Below are 17,782 nucleotides of genomic sequence, written 5' to 3' on the forward strand. Positions count from 1 at the left end.
GCAGGATAATGCACGAATGCATGTTGCAGGTCCTGTACGGGCCTTTCTGGATACAGAAATTGTTCGACTGCTGCCCTGGCCAGCACATCCTCTAGATCTCTCACCAACTGAAAACGTCTGGTCAATGGTAGCCGAGCTACTGGCTCGTCTCAATACGCCAGTCACTACTCTTGATGAACTTTGGTATTGTGTTGAAGCTGCATGGGCAGCTATATCTGTACACGCTATCCAAGCTCTGTTTTACTCAATGCCCAGGCGTATCAAGGCCGTTATTACGGATAGAGGTGGCTGTTCTGGGTACTGTTTTCTCAGGATCTATGCACCCAAATTGCGCGAAAATGTAATCACATGTCAGTTCTAGTGTAATATATTTGTCCAATGAATACCGGTTTATCATCTGCATCTCTTCTTGGTGTAGCAATTTTAATGGTCAGTATTGTATTAAGTTCATTTGAGTATCCAGGTACCTTTTAATAACTGACCGTTCTGACGTTGCAATCCATAAAGGAGAAACATTACATAGTAAAATCGGAGATGCCTTCGTAGAATTCGCCAACCCAGAAAAAAGCGATCGATATTTCAAAAAGTGCAAAATATTCGAAAATCTCGGGAAAATAGGCGTAAATTAAGGCTAAAGTCGGATTGTATGCAGTATGATACGTATGAGAACCAAAACGGTTCAGTAAGAATGGAAGACCAAGAACGAAGTTCTGGGTTTAAAAACGGTATAAGGCAGACTTGCATTGTTTCTCCTCTACCATTCAATCTGTATATTGCAGAAGTAATGACGGAGATACGCGGTCAAGTCACATTAAAGTGACCACCGCCTACTTTTGACATCAACGTGCAATAACCACTCCCAGAAGGCGCATGTGGCAGCGCTAGTAGTGGAGGGTATATAAAGCATTTCAGGGGCTCACGGATAACACGGTAGTCGTTATGGTAATCTAGAAACGGAGCGTTTTAAGTAGAGGACCAAATGGAATGATGATTGGCTTTCGTTGCATCGGTGGAAGCATTCCCAAAACGGCAAAGTATGCAAGTATGGAAACTGTTCGCATGTCACCGTGGTTAAATTATAGCGTACATGGGAAAATGGCGCTATCCAAAAGGGGCACCAAGGTAAATGTGTGCACCACGGGCCCTAGAGGGGTGAACAACGGATGCAGAGATATTTATGGAAAATGGACATGCAAATCTTGAGCAATTGACCGCCCAGATGATACAAGGAACTACCAACACCGTCTCTTCAACGACAGTTCAGAGAGTATTGCTGTGTATGGGCCTACGCAGCAGGCATTTGGTTCATACGTCCATGCTGACTGCTGGTCATTGGTGACGGAGACTGGAATTTGCACGCCAGTAGCGCAACTGGACCTCCACTGAGTAGGGAAAGATGACCTTTTCAGATGAATTATGCTCCATAGGATAGATGTGGTTCGTTACTATTTCCATGTAATTTTGTGTGTTGAACTGAATAATTACTAACGTTTGCTTTTATGTACTTATAGATAAGAAATGTAACAAACCGCAAAGTTTAGCCTGTTTGGCAAATAATGCTTGCGAAAATGGTTTATTACCTGTATATGTGGTAACTACGTAACTAGGATAGAGCTAAGTATTTTGGTTAAGGTGTTGCTCTCCCTTGAGAGACGTTCATTTCAGAGGGTTAATAACTTTTTTAGTCTTTTGAATACGTTTGGCAGTTACCAAGTTGACTTTATATATGTAAGACTCAGCTGTGTTGCACATTTGGTTATTTTCTTTGTTTTGAACCGCTAAACGCCACATTTCGCAATGCGTTAGAAGTAATTATTAGGCGAAGAAGACACAACCACTGCTAACACTACAAAATAACAGGTTTGAAGCGCTCAAGTATCATATTCAGATCATGAAAAATGCCACAGGTTACGTAAAACATTGAACAAATTAGAGGTGAGCTTTGTGCCAGTAACGCGGATCTGTTTCATTCTATTGGGGTACAGCTGACATTGGTTATTTTTTATATATTTTGCCTGTGAAATGGACTCTGTAACGTTTCAAATCGTAATTGGCTAAATTATTAACAGTGTTTACTGACCAGAGTCAACATGTTTTACTTGGTTATTTTTTCCAGTACCCTTTCTGTACTTCTTTTTATTTAATGTTGTTTATCTACTTACAATTTTAATTACGTAGGCTTCCGCTGCCAGAGTCACTCGACATAAAATTTTTCTGGGTATGGTACAGCGTCATAATGTATAAAACTACTGCTGCTGGAGAAAAACCAACGTTTCGGCCACGGTTGCAGCGGCCTTCTTCTGGGTGTAATGGTGCGTTCTAGCTATGCAGCGTCCTTTATTATGTTGTGGTTACTGTTCACTGCGCATGCCATTACGTCATAATTTTCAAAAGGTAATTAGTTTCATTGGTCACAAGGAATTATGGGAGGGAAATTTATTTTAATAGGTTATTGTGGTGGAGGGAGAACGTAACCTCTGTCTTTCCGTTTATTCTCTTTTGAAACATAAACCAGTATTAAACGGGTAAAGCCTCTGAGTTCACAGCAAAAAATTTGGACACTGTGAGAGGTTTCACGTGTAGTGCGTTATTATTACAGCAACGTTGTTCTTTACATTCTGATCCATTATTACTTTCATGTTGTACTAGCTGCGCCCCGCGGGGCTAACGTGGATAACCAGTTATTTATAAACAAATGTTAATGTTAAAACTCAGCATCCACGTGTATTCCCAAATACAAAAGTTACCTCTTATGTCTTGGAGGTAGTGAGGTGAGAGCCGCACGGAGCCCAGCAACTCGCGCGAAGAGAAGTTTGAAACGTGAGAATCTGACAGAACACAGGTCGCTCATGATCCACTCGTTTACTTAAGGAAAAAACGTTTACCCGACCAAGTAGTGAATTACTAAATGTGCCAGTGTAGGAAGTATATTATTTCATGGCTGTCTGCGATATACCTAGCACTGAAAAGATCATAATTTTTAACAAACAACTTCGCCAAACACCCGTGTAAATTGAGAAGTTATTTTATTACGTTTTCACTACCAGTTTCGGCAATTCAATATACCATCTTCAGGTCCCATATGCACCTCTCAAAAATTATCGATCTTGGCATACTGGGGCCATCTGATTCTGGATGTCGTAAATTCTGCACCAAAAGCACAGACAGTCAAACCTCAAGTAATAAGTTGTGCTTTCGTTGTAGAATTCACGACATCCTGGAACAGACGACAACAGCATGCCAATATCGATAATTTTTTAAAGGTGCATTTGGGGCCTCGGATGGCATAGAAAAATTCCGAAACTGGTAGCGAAAAAAAAGAACCTCTCAATTTGCACCGTTGTTTGTTCTTTACTAAATATTTGAACAGCCGCTGTTCCACGTCCACAATGAATCAACATACACTGAAGATCATAACTGTCTTGGTGTGTAAGGAGAGCCAGAAATCTACTGTTTTGTGTGTCTGTAAACAACGTTCCGAAACTCCTATGCGTATATGCAGAGATTTATAGTTATCGATACACGTGAGCTGCCAATGTAGAGTAGTCCGTGCAAGAAACATCGTGTGCCCAGATGAATACCTGCCACTTATATCTTTGTCCTTGAATCTTATAGTGATCGAGAAGGCCACTTTCAGAGGGAACTGCAAGCGTTTGAACTGGAAAGGCAAGTTTGTTGGGATGACAGGAATTCGTGTGTTATCAAAAATGTCTCTCTGTTGGCTTCGCCGATGATGATGGTGGCCTGGACGATATGCCTTCTCAGCTCCGTGAGGCCTAACCTGGTGCCAATGCACAATCTTGGTGTTTTCAGGTGACGCATTAGTGTAACAGACACACCGACCTTCATCTCCAGCTTGCGTTACGACAGTCCCGTCAGTTCTGATGAGTTTAGAAAATATACAGGGTATGTCGCAGCGTCGTCTCTTGTCCGCACTGTACCGATTGACGGTTTATATTGAAGGAGTAATAAACGTTCTAATTCGACGAAGAAAGAACATAAGGAATTTATTTTTTGGTGCAGCACATATTTTATAATATTTGTACATGCAACAACGTCATCTCTCCTCAAGTGTGTGGAGGGTATTAGCAGATACGCTCGCATATCATGATCAGATACAGCCTCACTAAAATCCTACCACGTTATGCGCGTAAGCACACGACGTCTCTCTGTCGTACAGCATTTAAATGACACCGTAGTCATGGATCTTCAAGCGTTTCAGAAGCTGTAAGACACACCTGACGCTTTGCGGTTAAAATGCAACGAGCTTAGGTGGAAGTATGGATGAAACACGCTGAGGACTGTATAAGGATTGTATTCATTACGTTGAATCGTATTATGTGAGACATGTTAAATAATAAAAGCATTTTCATTATTACGATACAGTTCAAAAGCTCAAGAGTAAAAAGATTTTTCTAAAAGTAATTATTGCTCCACATTTCACGTTATATACTTCAAATAAATAAATACCTTGTTGTTATTGTTGTTGTGGTCTTCAGTCCTGAGACTGGTTTGATGCAGCTCTCCATGCTACTCTATCCTGTGCAAGCTTCTTCATCTCCCAGTACCTACTGCAACCTACATCCTTTTGAATCTGCTTGGTATATTAATCTCTTAGTCTCCCTCTACGATTTTTTTAAAAGTAATTATTGCTCCACATTTCACGTTGTATACTTCAAATAAATAATTACCTTGTTGTTGTTGTTGTTGTGGTCTTCAGCCTGAGACTGGTTTGATGCAGCTCTCCATTCTACTCTATCATGTGCAAGCTTCTTCATCTCCCAGTACCTACTGCAGCCTACATCCTTTTGAATCTGCTTGGTATATTCATCTCTCGGTCTCCCTCTATGACTTTTACCCTCCACGCTGCCCTCCAATACTAAATTGGTGATCCCTTGATGCCTCAGAACATGTCCTACCAACCGATCCCTTGTTCTAGTCATGTTGTGCCACAAGCGTTTCTCCCCAATCCTATTCAACACCTCCTCATTAGTTATGTGATCTACCCATCTAATCTCCAGCATTCTTCTGTAGCACCACATTTCGAAACCTTCTATTCTCTTCTTGTCTAAACTATTAACCGTCCATGTTACACTTCCACACATGGCTACACTCCATACAAATACTATCAGAAAAGACTTTCTGACGCATCTATGCTCGATGTTAACAAATTTCTCTTCTTCAGAAACGCTTTCCTTGCCATTGCCAGTCTACATTTTATATCCTCTCTACTTCGACCATCATCGGTTACTTTGCTCCCCAAGTAACAAAACTCCTATATTAATTTAAGTGCCTCATTTCCTAATCTAATTCCCCCAGCATCACCCGAATTAATTCGACTACATTCCATTATCCTCGTTTTTTATTTATGATCATCTTATATTCTCCTTTCAAGACACTGTCCATTCCTTTCAACTGCTCTTCCAAGTCCTTTCTATCTATGACAGAATTACAATGTCATCGGCGAACCTCAAAGTTTTTATTTCTTCTCCGTGGATTTTAAAACCTACTCCGAATTTTTCTTTTGTTTCCTTCACTGCTTGCTCAATATACGGATTTAATAACATCGGGGAGAGGCTACAACCCTGTCTCACTCCCTTCCCAATCGCTGCTTCCCTTTCATGACCCTCAACTCTTAAACTGCCATTTGGTTTCGATACAAATTGTAAATAGCCTTTCACTCCCTATATTTTACCCCTGACACCTTCAGAATATGAAAGAGAGTATTCCAATCAACACTGTCAAAAGCTTTCTCTAAGTCTACAAATGCTAGAAACGTAGGTCTGCCTTTCCTTAATCTACCTTCTAAGATAAGCCGTAGGGTCTATATTGTCTCACGTGTTCCAGTATTTCTACGGAATCCAAACTGATCTTCCCCAAGGTCGGCTTCTACTAGTTTTTCCATTCGTCTGTAGAGAATTCGCGTTAGTATTTTGCAACCGTGACTTATTAAACTGATAGTTCGGTAATTTTCACATCTGTCAACACCTGATTTCTTTGTGATTGTGATTATTATATCCTCTTGAAGTCCGAGGGTATTTCGCCTCTCTCATACATCTTGCTAACCAGACGGTAGAGTTTTGTGAGTACTGACTCTCCCAAGGCCGTCAGTAGTTGTAATGGAATGTTGTCTACTCCCGGGGCCTTGTTTCGACTCAGGTCTTTCAGTGCTCTGTCGAACTCTACACGCAGTATCATATCTCCCATTTCATCTTCAGGTACATCCTCTTCCATTTCCATAATATTGTCCTCAAGTACATCGCCCATGTATATAGAGGGTCTATATACTCCTTCCACCTTTCTGTTTTCCCTTCTTTGCTTAGAACTTGGTTTCCATCTGAGCTCTTGTTATTCATACAAGTGGTTCTCTTTTCTCCAAAGGCATCTTAAATTCTCCTGTAGGCAGTATCTATCTTACCCCTAGTGAGATAAGCCTCTACATCCTTACATTTATCCTCTAGCCGTCCCTGCTTAGCCATTTTGCACTTCCTGTCGATCTCATTTTTGAGACGTTTGTATTCCTTTTTGCCTGCTTCATTTACTGAATTTTTATATTTTCTCCTTTCATCAATTAAATTCAATATTTCTTCTGTTACCCAAGGATTTCTACTAGCCCTTTTTACGTACTTGATGCTCTGCTGCCTTCACTACTTCATCCCTCAAAGCTACCCATTCTTCTTCTACTGCATTTCTTTCCCCCATTCCTGCCATTTGTTCCCTTAAGCTCTCCCTGAAACTCTGTATAACCTCTGGTTTAGTCAGTTTATCCAGGTTCCTCCTCCTTAAATTCCCACCTCTTTGCAGTTTCTTCAGTTTTAATCTACAGTTCGTAACCAATAGGTTGTGGTCAGAGTCCACATCTGCCCCTGGAAATGCCTTACAATTTAAAACCTGGTTCCTAAATCTCTGTCTTACGATTATATAATCTATCAGATACCTTTTAGTATCTCCAGGGTTCTTCCATGTATACAACCTTCTTTCGTGATTCTCGAACCAAGTGTTAGCTATGATTAAATTATGCTCTGCACAAAATTCTATCAGGCGGCTTCCTCTTTCATTTCTTACCCCCAATCCATATTCACCTACTACGTTTCCTTCTCTCCCTTTTCCTACTACCGAATTCCAGTCACCCATGACTATTAAATTTTCGTCTCCCCTCACTATCTCTGAATAATTTCTCTTATTTCATCATACATTTCTTCAGTTTCTTCGTCATCTGCAGAGCTAGTTGGCATATAAACTTGTACTACTGTAGTTGGCGTGGGCTTCGTGTCTATCTTGGCCACAATAATGCGTTCACTATGCTGTTTGTGGTAGCTTACCCGTATTCCTATTTTTTTTATTCGTTATTAAACCTACTCCTGCATTACACCTATTTGAGTTTGTATTTATAACTCTGTATTCGCCTGACCAAAGGTCTTGTTCCTCCTGCCACCGAACTTCACTAATTCCCACTATATCTAACTATCCATTTCCCTTTTTAAATTTTCGAACCTACCTGCTCGTTTAAGGGATCTGACATTCCACGCTCCGATCCGTAGAACGCCATTTTCCTTTCTCCTGATAACGACGTCCTCTTGAGTAGTCCCCGCCCGGAAATCCGAATGGGGGACTATTTTACCTCCGGAATATTTTACCCAAGAGGACGCCATCATCATTAACCATACAGCAAAGGTGCATGCCCTCAGGAAAAATTACGGCTGTATTTTTTTCCTTGCTTTCAACCGTTCGCAGTACCAGCACAGCAAGGCCGTTTTGGTTAGTGTTAGAAGGCCAGGTCAGTCAATCATCGAGACTGTTGCCCCTGCAACTACTGAAAAGGCTGCTGCCCCTCTTCAGGAACCACACGTTTGTTTGGCCTCTCAACAGATACCCCTCCGTTGTGGTTGCACCTACGGTACGGCTATCTGTAACGCAAGCCTCCCCACCAACGGCATGGTCCATGGTTCACGGGGTGGGAAATACCTTGTACTACACAATTTTAAAAGTAGCCTGTGTATTAATTCAGATTATAAGCTATAACCATTCCATATTTCTTCCAGATCCGTCCATCATTTTCAGCGTGAAACAGTAACAAACATAGTTTCACAAAATATTTGAATGTACACTCCTGGAAATGGAAAAAAGAACACATTGACACCGGTGTGTCAGACCCACCATAGTTGCTCCGGACACAGCGATTTTTTTTTTTTTTTTTTTTTTTTTTTTTTTTTGTTCTGAAGTCTGATCAACTTCGTTGATTTTTACTTCTGTAGGGAATGGAAGGGGTAAAAATTTTCTCTTTATTTATTTATTCTTCTTTCAGCTTTAGTTTGGGCACACAGAAGGGTCCTTTAACTCGCTGCTTTTGGTGTGTGTTTGAAAACATGTGTGTAGAAGTGCTAAAGGACGATATGTCCTTAAATTATGGAGAATTACGTAGGGATATCATTTACGGAGGCTCAAATACTATCGCCTTCGGTACTTTATATTTGTGGTTGCGTAAGGGTTCTACCGCCCCTACTGTGGTGAGTTGTGGTGTACTGTCACGTATCATGTCCAACTTCCGAAATAAGGTTCGTGCCTTCTCCTTGACCTTGTCTGAGAGGTAAGATTCGCTTAAGGCTCGATGAATGTCTTGATTTCGGATCCACCATTGGGCTCCTGTGATCCATCGCAGGCATCTGCTTTGTACAACCTGTAACTGCTTGTAGTTCGTGGCACACGTAGTACCCCAAGAGGTCGATCCATACAAAATGGATGGTTCGACTGTGGCATGGTACAACTGGAGTTTCGTGCGTTGGCTGAGGTATGAGCTCTTCAGAAAGGGGAGGAGAGCTCCCAGCATTTTGAGGCCAGACGTCTTCTTCTCCATAATGTGATGACTATACAACAGTTTGGCGTCTAGATGCACTCCCAGGTATTTTACAGTTGTTGCCCAGGGGAGTGGCTGGTGTGATATCCGCAGGCGGTCATTGACGATGGGTCTCCGACGTGTGAAGACAATAACTTTGGTTTTTTCCGCATTGACCGTTATTTTGTTCATGTGGGTCCAGTGGTCCACTAAATCTAGTTGGCGCTGCATCCGTGTGACGAGGTGGCCCATTCTGGTGCCTGCAGTCAGGAGCGCTGTGTCGTCGGCATAGAAACTGGCAGTAACATGTGGCACCGTCGGGAGGTCGTTAATATATAAATTAAACAGCAGTGGAGAGATGACCGATCCTTGTGGAAGTCCTTCAAGGACAGGCCGTGTTGTTGAATTCTTGTCATCAATGCGAACATATAGTCTGCGATCCTGAAGAAAATTGTCGAGAAGTTTTAAATAGCAGTCTGGTAGGGGAGTGGTACGTCGGAGCTTGACGATCAAGTTGCGTTGCCATACTTTATCGTAAGCCTTCTCTATATCGAGAAAGACTCCAATAGTATGTCGTTTCTTGTTGAAATTGTCCTGGATAGATTCCGTGATGCGCAGTAGTTGTAACTCAGCCTGGAAGCCAAACTGCTCCGGTCGGATGATGTTGTGTGCCACAAGGATGTCCAGCAGGCGTTTCAGTAGGACACGTTCCAGTACCTTTCCCAGCGTCGACAGTAAACTTATGGGTCTGTAGCTGCCAGGGTGTGAGAGATCCTTGCCCGGTTTTGGTATTGGCACTATTCTGGCAATCTTCCATGCCTCTGGGAAGTATCCAATCCTGAGGCAGCTGTTCACTATCCGGGTGAGAAGCACAACAGGCTTTCTCGGGAGGTGTTTCAATTCCGTATTGCTGATTCTATCTGCTCCAGGTGAGGTGTGTTTGCTATACTTGATAATCCTCCGAATTTCCTCCGGCGTTGTCAGCCGGGGCATAGTGTTAGTCGGGGCGTCCCGAATAGCTTCCCATTCCGCCGCTGTGGCCTCCTCTGCACGGTGGAGTGCATCATCTCCATCCTCCGTGGGGGGCGTAGTCATCTGTTGTTGGTATGTATCCGCATACAGCTCCGCCTGCGCCAGTGAGTCGTACAAGAGGCCATGGGGTCCTCGAATTGCCCTTTTGGGGGGCTGTTGCTGTCTGAGACTTTTAACTATTCGCCATTCATCTTTGGTGCGTAATAGAAAGTTGTCCATTTTGAGTTCCCATGTGTGTTGCTTCCAGTCCTGGACACTGCGAGAGGGCTGTACAAGCAATGATCACACGCACGGCACAGCGGACACACCAGGAACCGGGGTGTTGCCGTCGAATGGCGCTAGCTGCGCAGCATTTGTGCACCGCCGCCGTCAGTGTCAGCCAGTTTGCCGTGGCATACGGAGCTCCATCGCAGTCTTTAACACTGGTAGCATGCCGCGACAGCGTGGACGTGAACCGTATGTGCAGTTGACGGACTTTGAGCGAGGGCGTATAGTGGGCATGCGGGAGGCCGGGTGGACGTACCGCCGAATTGCTCAACACGTGGGGCGTGAGGTCTCCACAGTACATCGATGTTGTCGCCAGTGGTCGGCGGAAGGTGCACGTGCCCGTCGACCTGGGACCGGACCGCAGCGACGCACGGATGCACGCCAAGACCGTAGGATCCTACGCAGTGCCGTAGGGGACCGCACCGCCACTTCCCAGCAAATTAGGGACACTGTTGCTCCTGGGGTATCGGCGAGGACCATTCGCAACCGTCTCCATGAAGCTGGGCTACGGTGCCGCACACCGTCAGGCCGTCTTCCACTCACGCCCCAACATCGTGCAGCCCGCCTCCAGTGGTGTCGCGACAGGCGTGAATGGAGGGACGAATGGAGATGTGTCGTCTTCAGCGATGAGAGTCGCTTCTGCCTTGGTGCCAATGATGGTCGTATGCGTGTTTGGCGCCGTGCAGGTGAGCGCCACAATCAGGACTGCATACGACCGAGGCACACAGGGCCAACACCCGGCATCATGGTGTGGGGAGCGATCTCCTACACTGGCCGTACACCACTGGTGATCGTCGAGGGGACACTGAATAGTGCACGGTACATCCAAACCGTCATCGAACCCATCGTTCTACCATTCCTAGACCGGCAAGGGAACTTGCTGTTCCAACAGGACAATGCACGTCCGCATGTATCCCGTGCCACCCAACGTGCTCTAGAAGGTGTAAGTCAACTACCCTGGCCAGCAAGATCTCCGGATCTGTCCCCCATTGAGCATGTTTGGGACTGGATGAAGCGTCGTCTCACGCGGTCTGCACGTCCAGCACGAACGCTGGTCCAACTGAGGCGCCAGGTGGAAATGGCATGGCAAGCCGTTCCACAGGACTACATCCAGCATCTCTACGATCGTCTCCATGGGAGAATAGCAGCCTGCATTGCTGCGAAAGGTGGATATACACTGTACTAGTGCCGACATTGTGCATGCTCTGTTGCCTGTGTCTATGTGCCTGTGGTTCTGTCAGTGTGATCATGTGATGTATCTGACCCCAGGAATGTGTCAATAAAGTTTCCCCTTCCCGGGACAATGAATTCACGGTGTTCTTATTTCAATTTCCAGGAGTGTATAATACGTATAGGATTGTTTTCAAGGTTCCATTATGCTGACAAAGAGGGAAACATTTGATTTATTCAGCACAGTATAGCATAGATTTCTTCAAAACTGTATGTTAACGTTTCTGTTTTCCTGGTTAATCAATCGCTATGATTCTGTTGATTATCAATGTATCGGAGCTCATTTACGAAAGCGAAAACATTTATGAAAAAACAAAAGCGTACTTAGCTTAAAATGTCTATGAAATCAAGAAAGGAAGTATGCGCATAGAGCTTCTATTATCTTATCTATTTAAGTTTACAATTTCGTCTCATTGTACAACTTCCAAATAATTAAAAGACACATTTAAGTTCTTATTCGTTTCAAAAGGAAAAATGAAATCATGATTCCAATTTGTCTGAAAGCAAATGAGACATCTTCAGTTGAAAACTGTGAAAAGAAAAGAAATTTTAATGGACGGAAAGTCATTGCAACAATTCAGGTAGCACATTTAAATCTGGATGTCCAGACGGATGTATGAAATCCATTCGTTACAGAATCGATCTCATCTCATTGATATAAAAGTTAACATAACATGCCTGCTGAGCCATGTAAATGTTGCTAAAACTTTGTCGTATCTGTTGTTATAAATGCGACAAATTTTCATTAAAGTCACACGGTTCTTTATAATCTTTAACAGCCTATTTCAGATCTGTAGACCTGTGCATAAAAAACTTGAAATTCTGTGGTAAAATGATCTACAGAGACACCCACTATAGAATTTCCCATTCCTTATGACGCGCTTAAGTAGCTAGAAAGCTCTATGACGTCATGTCCTAACACTCTTACAGTACCAGTGTTAAGCAAAATTGGTTTCTGTATCATGCTTTGAATTTTATCCGCCTCTCAGTAAAAAGAGCACTCTATGAAAGATGCATCTTTGGTAAAAGGAAGTACAGGTAGTTTTATTTGTTGAACTCAGGTTTCTCACTGCTATATCCAGTAACACCAAGTGGCACACGACTTGTCCAATTCTCGTCACAACGGTCCATCAGCTTTAATCGTTTTATTAATCTTTTAAAAAATTCCATTATATATGGATGCAAGATATAAAATCTAGGAGTACAGCAGCTGAACAGGGCTGCAGTTTATAAGGGGTAGAGTGCTAACCTGATAGGTGATCAGTAGCAGGCATGATCTGCTGCAGCAGAGCAAATCACTGGATTGGCCGAGACTGGCTCATTGAAAGTTACTTGTTGTTAGTGACGATAGAGCGAAACGTCCTCGCTGTTGGTATGCCTGATTGGAATACTGTGATAACAAATATTAGAGGAAAAAAGCAACGGCTGCATATAGGAACCAAACAATAAATTTCTGAGAGACTGATAATAATGAAATGTCAAACGCTATATAGAAAGGCAAGTTATGTGTAGCGTTGGAAATTGTGAAAGAGTTCATAAATACCGCCAAGGAATTTTTCGTTTGAGTAAGCTTGTCATATACAGAAGAATGGAAACGAAAACCTAGGATATATTAGATGATAATCAATTTGGCTTAATGGAAAGATAAAGGCACCAGAGAGGCAATTCTGACGTTGGGGTTGATAATGGAAGCACGACTAAAGAAAAATAAAGACACGTTCATAGGATTTGTCGACCAGGAAAAAGCGTTCTACAATTCAAAATGGTGCAAGGTGTTCAAAATTTGTGAGAAAAATAGGGGTAATCTATAGACAGAGAAGGGGAATATCCAATATGTACAAGAGCCAAGAGGGAATAATAAGAGTGGCAGATCAAGAACGAAGTTTTCGGATTAGAAAGGGTGTGGGACAGGAATGTAATCTTTCGCCCAAACTGTTCAACCTATGCATCGAAGAACCAATGACGGAAACAAAAGAAAGGTTCAAGAGTGGAATTAAAATTCAGGGTGAAATTATATCAGTGATAAGATTCGCTGATGGGATTGCTACCCTCAGTGAAAGGAAGGAGAATTACGGGTGTGCTGAAGGGAATGAACGGTCTAATGAGTACAGAGTATGGGCTGAGAGTAAATCGAAGAAAGAGGAAAGTAATGAGAAATACCAGAAGTGAGAACAGTGAGAAACTTAACACGAAGACCGGTGATCACGAAGTAGATGAAGTTAAGGTAATCTTCTACCTAGGCAGCAAAAGAACCAATGACAGGCGGACAAAGAAGGACATCCAAAGCAGACTAGTCCTGGAAAAACGGGCATTCGAAGTCTTGAGAAATCTACTAGTATCTAAGATAGAACTTAATTTGAGGAAGAAATTTCTGAGAATGTACGTTCGGTGGACAGCCTTGTATGGTAGTGAAACATGCTGTGAGGAAACTTGAAAAGAGGATAATCGAAGCGTCTATGATGTGGTGCTACAGAATAATGTTGAAAATGAGGTGGAATGGGAAGACAGGGAATGAGGAAATTCTCAGCAGAATGAGCGAGGAAAGAAATATATTGACAACACCGAAAAGAAAAAGGGACAGGATGGTAGGACGTCAGACGTTAAGGAAAAACTTCCATGGTACTAGAGGGATTTGTAGAGCATAAAAACTGTGGGTGAAAACAGAATAGATCCAGAAAATAACCGAGGACATAGGTTGCAAGTGCTACTCTGAGATGAAGACATCGGCACAGGAGAGCATTTCGTGGTAGGCCGCATCAAACAAGTCAGGAGACTGGTGACTCAAAAAAGTGTCATACAGGGTGGAATCTTCTATACTAGGAGTGTCCGTATAACATTTTACCAGAGGACCGCGAATATTATATACATTGGAATACAGATTACCAACAGGATATTGGATGATAATGTAGAACGAAAATAGGTTATGTTTCTCACAACAAACACGAGAAATTCTGCATAGAAAAACACGTAGTTAGATTGGAACTGTTGAAAAGGCACCTTACAATCACTTTTCTGTCGATGGGATGGGGCTGAAATCCGAAATGAGTGCTTTTATTTTTCCATTTGGCTATCTATATTTTGGTATTGAGGTAAAAGCATGCACGATGTGAAACAATCGCCAGTGTGTTGTTAGGACGAAAGAAGGCGAAGGTTACACTAAGGTTTTCGAAAATCTAAAGCTGAGATTTAATGTGCAACGAGGTGAAGTCTGACTCGAACTGATCTACGAAACATAACGCGTCGCCAGTGACATTGGGTGCTGTTAATCCCTTTACTGCTCTAGAGTTTTTACCCTATACAGCTCCCTCATGTGACTTGTAAGTTATTCTTTGCTAATTAATAATTCTGCGTTCAGGCTAACTGGGTCGCAAAGGTAAAAATCAAACATCAGGCAAGAAATGCTAATATTCTCGCAACATGCAGGTAATAAAGAAGTGAAATAGCGTGTTGCATTAGTGAAAATTGCAGGAAATTTACTAATGCAGTGGTCATTTGTAGTCTTTATTACCAGTATGTTCCGAGATTATGGTTTACAACCTGGCTTGCTGACGATGAAGCTTTTAACTACATGTTGTCATACTCTTTTTGGTCTACTACACGTATGCACGTCACAGCATGACTGCAGCTTACGTTTTTAAATGCGTATTCAATTCTTTTTTTTATCATTTGAACGATATGAAGATGTTTGTAGGAAGCTACTTACTGAAGTCATCACGCTATTATTTTATAATGAAAATTGAGGTCCAAGCAAAAAAAGGTTTTACAGTGAAAAAAAAATTAATGTATTAATCTACGAACGCTGCCTCGTTTCTGACATTGTCTGGCTTCACTGATTGATTCCTTTTGACCAGAAACATTCCCTTAATGGGTTCTGTTTTTTTGACACTGTCTACGCTTCGACCATCACGTTCTTCCAAGCAGCAGAATTCATTCACTTCGTGCATTTTGTGTTCCCCCACTGTTGACATTAAGTTTCTCGATAATATGATTTCTGCTACTCATAACTACCTACGTATTTCTCATTTTGACTGTGCTAATGTCATCAGCGAATCTTAGCGTTGACATCTTTCACACTGAACTTAAATCCCGCGCTTTTATTTCTGTAATCGTTCCATCGATGCTGGATTGAACAACGCTTTTTTTTTTTTTTCTTCGCCTCTCATTCGTACTTTTCCCTGTTGGTTCTTGTGCCGTCCGCCAGCAATGCTTGCGACTTGTCTTTTAGTATCGATCCTTCTTCTTTGCTTGCGCTCTTTGGGCGCTTCTGTCGGAACGAACTTCCGGGTTCCTTGGCTGCGGCACCCGCTGAGGAACGCGTTTAAGGAATAGGATAGGCAATACATTGGAGAGTGACCTGGACGAGGAAGTGCGAGTGCAAATGTGGCTTGCGGGCCTTGGTTGCCCGCGGCTTCTTGGTATCGGCAGAGGGGCCTGTGGCCGTGACGGAAGGTGCTGTGTATGTTGCCCAGTGATCTCTGTTTTGTAATATGGTGCTGGATAGAGATTTATAAGAAAGCCGATACTGGAATAACATCAATGCCGAACAATGAACTGCTATCGTGATCAGTTTCTTGGTTCGATCTTACCATTCTACTTGTGTGAGATTCAAGGTTTGTAGACGTTGTTCGTTAAGTGGTGACCGCTGTACGCCCGTTCAGTTTTATTCAGCCCACGTTTTGTAGAAGTGGTGGCAGTTGCAGTTCTGCAAGAGCGGTTAGCTGGCTAGTATTCTGGTTCGCCTCTCCTTGTTATTTATCGAAAGAACGTGCGATTTTTTTAAAAATTATTTGTCGTGTGCTGTCCGATCTGCTATAAGATTCTCTGCTTAGGACCCAGTTTTGTTTTATGATGTTTAATGGAACCTACTGAGTCGTTGCTGGCATATTAACCTAACGTATTGAGCTCAACAAATACGGTCGTGTTTGCACGTAACTGGTCAATGCTCAGAAGGTATGGTAAAATAGTTAGATGATTGTTCATGTGTTTTGGCACTGTTGTTGCGTGTAATTTAATAAGCTTCGTTCTGAGTAAAAGAAAACATATAATATATTTGTGACACACTAATTAAATTATCAAGTTATTTTAATTATTAGCTGTATTAAAATTTCTTGCCAGGTCATAAATTTCTAAGCTCCATGTATCAGAACTGCTAAAAGTGTCAGCTTGACCAATTGATTATATACATCGTCTTGTGGGTCAGGAAAGCTGCCTTAGAATGCAAGACTGCATCTTTAATAGTTTTGAATACAATATATTTAATGTGATTTGTGACTGTGCACTGAGCTCTGGCCAAAGTAGGTTTAGCGGGAAGATAGTGATTTTTAAACAGCTGTTAGAGTAATTTTATGGGCCGTTGCTGTTTTCCGTCGCACCAAACCTGTTGCCCTCTTGCCGTCCATTGTGGTCGAGCGGTTCTAGGCGCTTCGGTCCAGAGCCACACGGCTGTTACGGTCGCATGTTCGAATCCTGTTTCGGGCATGGACTTGTGTGATGTCCTTACGTTAGTTAGGTTTAAGTAGTTGTAAGTCTAGGGGACTGTTGACCTCAGATGTTAAGTCCTGTAGTGGTTAGAGACATTTGAACCATTTTGCTGCTCTCTTCTCAATAAAAATTCTAATTATATAGAAGAAAAGATGTAAAAACTTACAATGTAAAAATCGGCACAGGTGTAATTATGGGCACCGCTCACGCAGAGGGTATGGGAAGTGCTGCAGTCTGACGACCGGGACTTAAAACGGCGCTTGTTGTTGATAGATGGTAGCAGTGAACCGTTGGCAGCATTGTTTCAAGCAGTGTAGCTACAGCGTCGGTTATTGTGTGAATTGGTGTTTGTTCAGGACTGCAAACGTTTGGCAGGGATAAGCAAACGTTTTCTTTTTATATCCTTCTGATTAGTTTAAAAATATTTCTCAGTGATATCTGGAACAACGGAATCCTCAGCTACTTTTAGAAGCACGTTTTACGTTACACACGCTTTTAGGTTAGACGTGATAGTGGCCATGTTGCTTAAGTATGGTTGGTGTCCCAGGCGGTGTGGCCGAGCGGCTCTAGTAGCTTCAGTCTGGAACCGCGCGACCGCTACGGTCGCAGGTTCAAATCCTGCCTTGGGCATGGATGTGTGTGATGTCCTTACGTTAGTTACGTTTAAGTAGTTCTAATTCCTAGGGGACTGATGACCTCAGATATTAAGTCCCATAGTGCTCAGAGTCATTTGAACCATATTTATGGTTCGTGTAAATATGAGCCCACTGGGTTGGTGTACAAATGGGCCTCTACTTAAGGAGGGCCCATAATTACATAATCTTTTCTCTTAAACAATATAAAACATTTAAATAATTTTAGAGTGATATGGTGAGTCTAATTTTGTTTAAACCTCATATATACAACTCTCACAGTAACAAACAAACAAATAAAATTTTC

The sequence above is a fragment of the Schistocerca serialis genome, chromosome 7 (assembly GCF_023864345.2).
Source record: "Schistocerca serialis cubense isolate TAMUIC-IGC-003099 chromosome 7, iqSchSeri2.2, whole genome shotgun sequence".
Lineage (NCBI taxonomy): Eukaryota > Metazoa > Arthropoda > Insecta > Orthoptera > Acrididae > Schistocerca > Schistocerca serialis.